Below are 6707 nucleotides of genomic sequence, written 5' to 3'. Positions count from 1 at the left end.
GTAATTTTACTTGTTAGATTACAATAATTTACTTATCCTATTTTATTAAAATGAATGATTTTGATATTTTAATAGATTTCTGTGTATTTAAAATTACTGATATACGAACAGAATCGGTTAGGGGACAGGCCAGGGGAGATATGTTTTTCATGTTTGAAGTACTATTGTGACTAAATTAAGTATATTTAAGTAATGAATTTAAGTGCCCATAAAGAAGATGGTGAGTTTTGAGAGATAATAACATTATTTCAAACAAATTTTTGAAAAACATGTGATTTTTACTCATGGATGTTGAAAGTACCTCTTAACTTAGAATGACCCATATATATTTTATTGTATACATTCATATACTTGTACAAAAATGTATTTATTATGAATTATTGGTAACTATAAAAATATTTGTAAAAAATAATAATTTGAACATCATAATTTTTAATCAAATTAAATTTTTTATTTAAAAAAAATTATGATTTTCTTTCATGGTCATATTTTTGATCCGAGTGAATACTTTGCAATTGATTCGGATCATTTATTAAAATGTTGTGAAATATTTCACATGAATTGGTCAAATTATATTTTACACTTAATATAGATTTTAAAGTTTTAATGTTCAACTGCGTTTTTTCAGTTGTTCATATTTTATTGATACTAGAAAAAACACGTTCTGTTGCTGCATTTGATACTGGAAGGGAGAGCGTGAATTGTACAATTTTCAAAATATTTTGATAAGGAATATTATTCTGTTTAAAATGAAGGGATAACTCCGTCCATTTTTTGTCTGTTTCCACGTTTGCAGACAACCAACATTTAATTTTTTCATCTGTAACATATCTTTTTACCAATGACACCTCATCGCAAATATTATTTTTCGGAAAATGGTTACTAATATATTCAAAAGATTTTTCCACATATTCCCATAAAATCTCCTTTTTTAATGTTACCCAATGAAAATTTTTAATATCTTTGAATTGAACTGTCCATTCTTCAAGATATTCCGAGCAGTTATTATAAAAATTTTTGACATGTTTCAGAAAATCAGGTTGTTTAATGGCACCTTGTTCTTCCAACCTAGTGATGTCTTTTCGAATAATTAAAAGAATGTAATCGTTATCAATTCTTTCTCATAATTTTGTTTTTAAATTATTGATTTTATTTGACACTTCCATAATTGAAATTTTGTCCCCTTCAATAATTTTCACAGCATTGTGAAATAATGTAGCTTGGTTGTGGATGAACTGAAGCCAAATTTGTGATGTGTCATTTTCAAAAAAGAGCTGCAATATTCTTGGACATTTATCTTGTGATAAAAAGTATGATTTTAATGGTTCGTATATTTTTAAAATATTTTCTACAGCTGGTAAAAGAGCTAGCCATCGTGTTTCGCTGTAACCAAGAATTCTTTTATATTCGATTTCTGTGCTTTCACAAAAATCCTTCAACCTTTCAACACACACAGTATATATATAAAAATACGAATAAATTTTTGCAATAATATTTTCAATATCAACTGGAAGTAAGTCAGATGCTGTTTGAATAGTATTATGTAGAATGTACGCTGCACAACCTACTCCAATAATTTTTTGGTTCAAGTGTTCGTTAAGTTTCGTAAAAACGTTATTGATGCCTCTTCTAGCTTTTCCACCAAAATTTGCATTAGTATTATCCACACAATAGGCAATAATTTTATTGTCCAAATTATTTTTTTTAAAAATAGTACTTATTGAATCAAAAATTATTTGTGTAGTTTCACCCGGCAATGAAACAAAATCTAATATTCTAATTTTAATTCCTGTTTCTGGATCAAAAACTCTAACAATTGTGGGAAATAATTTTAAATCTTTGTGGTTGGAAGCATCAGAATATATGGATATAAATGCATATTTTTCTAATTTTTTCTGCAATTGTGAAAACAAATATGGTGAAAAACATTACAAATAATTGCTTCGGTTTTTGTCCTTGCACATGCAAATTTTTTGTCTTATAATGTTTTGATCATTTGCGACGTACAATCCATTGATCTGAAACTTTGATTGTGGTTTATGGTGTGGAAAGCAAATAGCCCTTCCGCTAATGCTAGCTGTTTTTCCGTGTTGCCAAAGCTAGCACTGCGAAAAAACTGTTTCATTTTAGACGAGGAAGCGGCATTATTCAAAAATCTTTTGTGTTTCTTTGTCGTTAATGTTTAGTAATATCATTTTTTCCACCATGTGAGACCGAAAATTCAGCATTGCATTTATCACACCATACCATATAGTCTATTTTGGTTTTTTTAATAAATGGAATTTCTCTGCTTAGCTCTTCATTAAATTTGCATTCTCTTTTTTTACTCATCTTTTATTCTGTGGGTAAATACTAGAAATAAATAAATAAATTTACTACAAAGGCTAAAAAAGAGTATTAAATTTTACCTTATTGACCGTTACGTTGTGGTGACTATTGCTCTACCTTCGTCAATCAAATAATGAGTCAAACCGAACGTCAAATTGAAAACAACAAACTGCACTGTCTAATAGCAGTCCGCACTGTCTGCACTTATCTGAATTAAGCCGAGACGTAACGACAATGATCGAACACCACCGAGTAAATCTAACTTGGTACATTGCCTAATTTAGTTTACTCTGCATGCATTTTATGTGTTTTTTTTATGTATTTTTTATTTCTTTATATTTACCATAATACTTAAGAAATAATAGGTAATATATTTTTACAGTACATTTAAAATGAGAAATGCAGATATTTTCTAAAAAGTGGGACATTTTTAAAAATCGGCGGGACTGTCCCGCCAAAATCGGGACGTGTGGTCACTTTAATTATACCTATACATGTGACCCATCACTAGATATATCCCCAAAATCATCCTCTGTGGGAATTTTGCAGATTTTCAAAAATGGAGTAAAAGTTAAAACATTTTGAACTATATTTTAAAACTATGCTAAAAATTTATTATTTTTGACCCTAGTAGTGATGGCTAAAGCTTGCAAAATACAAGAATCAATATTTTCGCCGACTACTTCTGGGGCGCAATTGAAGTCTGCTGTGCGCTCCACTAAGCGTGTCATGTATTTAAAGGGCAGCCTGGTGGTTGGATATTCTAATATACTATTTATAGGTAAAGAATAAAAAAAATGCCTGATTATTAGAGAGATTGATTGTTTGTAGAGTCTTGATGTTATATAGTTTGGGATGAGCTTCCCACCCGTGCACTTTGATGCTCGCTGTCGTTCGCACTTTGGCACATGACTATATGGGTATGTTTGTTAATAGCGATCGCTCTGCATCTCTGCTACTATGGGAGTGCGCTGCTGTTTGTAGGCACTTAGGAACGACGGTTAAAGAAAGAAAGATGGTGGCGCTTGCACTATCGATAGTCTCGTGATTGAGGAATCCATAATTCTAAAATATGAGCTTTTAAAGGCAAAAGAAGAGTCCCAATTGTAAAATTTAATCATAAAATGGATTATTTGTTGAGAGAGCATTCAAAATAGCCACAAAAAAAATTAGAATGCCGGCTACCATCCGAAAAAAATTTGAAAAGACATTTACATCACTGCGTGCACTAACTTGTGCTTTCACAACTTCTAAATTCTTATTCATAAAACCACATAATGGACCCTGAAACAAAACTATCTGAGCCATGGAGGACGCCATGTTGCTTTCCACCGCAAACTACTGCTACAAGCAGTCGTTTTTGCTGTTTGATGGTGTGCACTCCGACCGGAATTTAGGAACGCGTTCCGCAGGAATTTTTAAATGGATGTCGCTCAAGTGGAGGAATAAAAGAACGCACCCTATGTGGAGTGGAAGTCTAGGTGAGTGACGGCGAGCCTTGACTGTTGCAGAGTGTGGAAAGAAGGCGGTATTACTGAAAAGTTTGGAGGAAAATATCTCGCACAAGGTACAGGTGTGGTTTGTCTGACTTTTTGCTCAACTATGATAGGTTTGCAATTTGGTGATTGCAAACCTCTCATTCAGAGCTGCAATCTTACTGACTTTTGTTGACAAAATGGAATGCACTTATTTGAATGTTAGTATGTGCTTGTTACTTTTTAATTACGAAAAAAAAACTTATAGCATCATCCAGTAACATATTTAGCACTGTGTGACCTGGTTCTCTGACTGATGCAGCGGGGACCTTGCTGACCCGGGTGATGTCCTAGCCGGTATGACTTTCTGTTGATTTGATTTATCATGTTTAAAAGTTTTGACCGATAAAAGAGACATCATCGTTGGTTAATCCTATAATGGCAGCCCATCTTCTTTTGCTTCAATATCCCAGTTAATTGGCTAGCTACTGCTAGGTTGTCCCATGGGGGTTGAGGAATGGATATTAGGTCAAGATCACAGTTTGTTCAAGTGCTTGACTGTCTAGGGCAGTGATCTCCAAACTTTTCGATTGCATACCCCTAAGATGAAAGTAATTATAAGTTGTACCCCTTCCTATAATATAATTTAATATGGGATGTGTGTGTGTGTGTGGTAAAAATCAAATTATTTATTATTCATTTATTTTAAACAATATACATAAATTTAAATTAAATTACAAATTTACATTTTGAATTATAATTTAATGTGAGAATGTGATTGTATTTGTTTTAGTAATATTAGAAAAATTGGTTTGATGCCCTCTGTTAATGCAATTCGAAGATCTTGTTCTAGCTCGTATGGAGAGTCTTTTTCATTGTCTGTGCCACAAATTTATAAATAATCTTTATGAAATTACTAACATGCCACACTAAAATTGTCTAGTAAATTCTGATTCTTATATTTTTCCCTTTTTTTGCATTTTTATTTTATGTTTTTTTTTTTTTCCACTCTCGAGAAAAAAATTATTATAATTCAATAAACAAAGAAAGAAAAATTTTATTAATATGGTATAATTTTAAAAATCACATCTGTTGAAGTTTATTATGGGTAATTTAAATGTTTTACAAAATACACATAAACATTTGTTTTTTAATGTGATTTTTGTTGCTGCATATTAGATGATAAGGATTTTATATCTGGATTATACTTTATTTTTAAAATTACACATGCAGAGCTTGATTCGTCCGTCATCCTATTTCTAAATTTATTTTTTATAAAATTCATTTCAGAAAATAGTGATTCGCATGCCCACGTCGATGAAAATATTGATAAAATTGCTTTTGCTAATATTTTTAAGCAATTGAAAGTTTCAGGAATTGAATTCCATGTGGTTAGAATTTCATCTTCAGCACTTATATTTATTATACCCAATAATCGATTATTTTCAATTACTTCAAAATCTTTTCTTAAATCACCAAATTTTTGGTTTCATATGGAGCTTGACTGAAAATCAATTATTTGCATTTCTATGTCATGCTAATAAGGTTTTGCATTTCTATTATTTGCATTTCTATGTCATGCAAGGTTAACCAGTCAAAGAGTTTTAAATTTAATTTATCAAACAGTATTTTATTGGGATATAAAATAAATTTTGAAGTTTCTTCAAATTGTCTAAACTGTGTAAATCTTGCAGAAAATTCCTGGATCAGGGATTGAATTATCGCTGAAAATTCTTTTGTTAGTTTCTCTTGGTTTGGTTTTTCATGACTCAATGTCAGAAAAAAATTTTTTGTATTCGAAAAATGTTTATATGAATTTGAAAGAATGTTGCGATTAAAAACTTGTAATTTGACTTCAAACGCTTTGATTAAGTCAAACATTACAATGATCGTTTTATTAACACCTTGTAGTTTGATATTTAACTCATTTAAGTGAGAACGTAAATCAGTAAAAAAAAAAATAGTTTTGCAAGCCATTCTGCATCCATTAATTGACTGTATTGTTTAATAATAATCTCATTATTTAGAAATAATCTAATTTCCTCCAAACAATCTACAAATCTTTGCAAAACTTTTCCGTGGCTTAACCATCGTACATTATTGTACAAAAATAAGTTATTGTATGATGAGTTTACCTCGTTTAACAATTCCTGAAATTTTCTTTCATTTAGAGCCCATTATGATATAAAATTGACTACTTTTGTCACCAAACTCATAATATCATCCAAAATTTTCAAACCTGTCTTGGCACATAATGCTTACTAGTGAATAATGCAATGGAAACCGAGAATTGAATATCCAATATGTTTTGTAAATAAATTTATAAAACCATTTTCCTGTCCAATAATGCTGCAAGCACTGTCAGTTGTTACTGATACAATTTTGGAAGAACATATTTTTTTTTTGCCCAATGCATTTATAAGTGCATTACAAAATGTCTATTCTTTTTGTTGTTGTTGTTAATGTTGATAAACTTATTAATTCTTGTTTAATGTTATTTTGAACAAAATTACGTACAAAAATTGCTAAACGAGTTGAACTGTTATATCGGTAGACTCATCAAGGCAAATGGAAATGAAACTGCAAGATTTTATATCTCTGTTGTTGTTGAAAGCTTACCTTTTTTGCCATTCCCAAAATTCTCTCTTTTACCGTATTTCTAGCTAATGGTATATCTTTAATTCTTTGGATAATTTTTTCTTTATTTTCGAAATCTTTGAATAAGTATAGTGCACATTGCAACCAAGCCTTTTTTAAAAAGTCACCTTCATTAAAAGTTTTCCCATATTGAGCAATAGCTTTTGAAGCTTGATAACTAGCAGCAGTAGTGTTTGATTGAGTTCCAATATATTTCATTAAGGATGTAGCTTGGGCATTTTTATTTTTGAAAACACATGATATATA

The 6707-nt window shown here is 30.5% G+C and overlaps 2 pseudogenes; both read right to left on the bottom strand.

Annotated features, from left to right (window-relative positions):
* On the bottom strand, positions 1–2427 carry LOC111621171 (annotated as a pseudogene).
* Positions 2428–4957: 2530 nt separating this feature from the next.
* LOC111621195 lies at positions 4958–6659 on the bottom strand (annotated as a pseudogene).
* Between the last annotated feature and the right edge of the window lie 48 nt (positions 6660–6707).

The sequence above is a fragment of the Centruroides sculpturatus genome, unplaced genomic scaffold (assembly GCF_000671375.1).
Source record: "Centruroides sculpturatus isolate CEXI.00-Female unplaced genomic scaffold, Cexi_2.0 scaffold132, whole genome shotgun sequence".
NCBI lineage: Eukaryota > Metazoa > Arthropoda > Arachnida > Scorpiones > Buthidae > Centruroides > Centruroides sculpturatus.
This window is presented reverse-complemented; position numbering and strand designations above follow the sequence as displayed.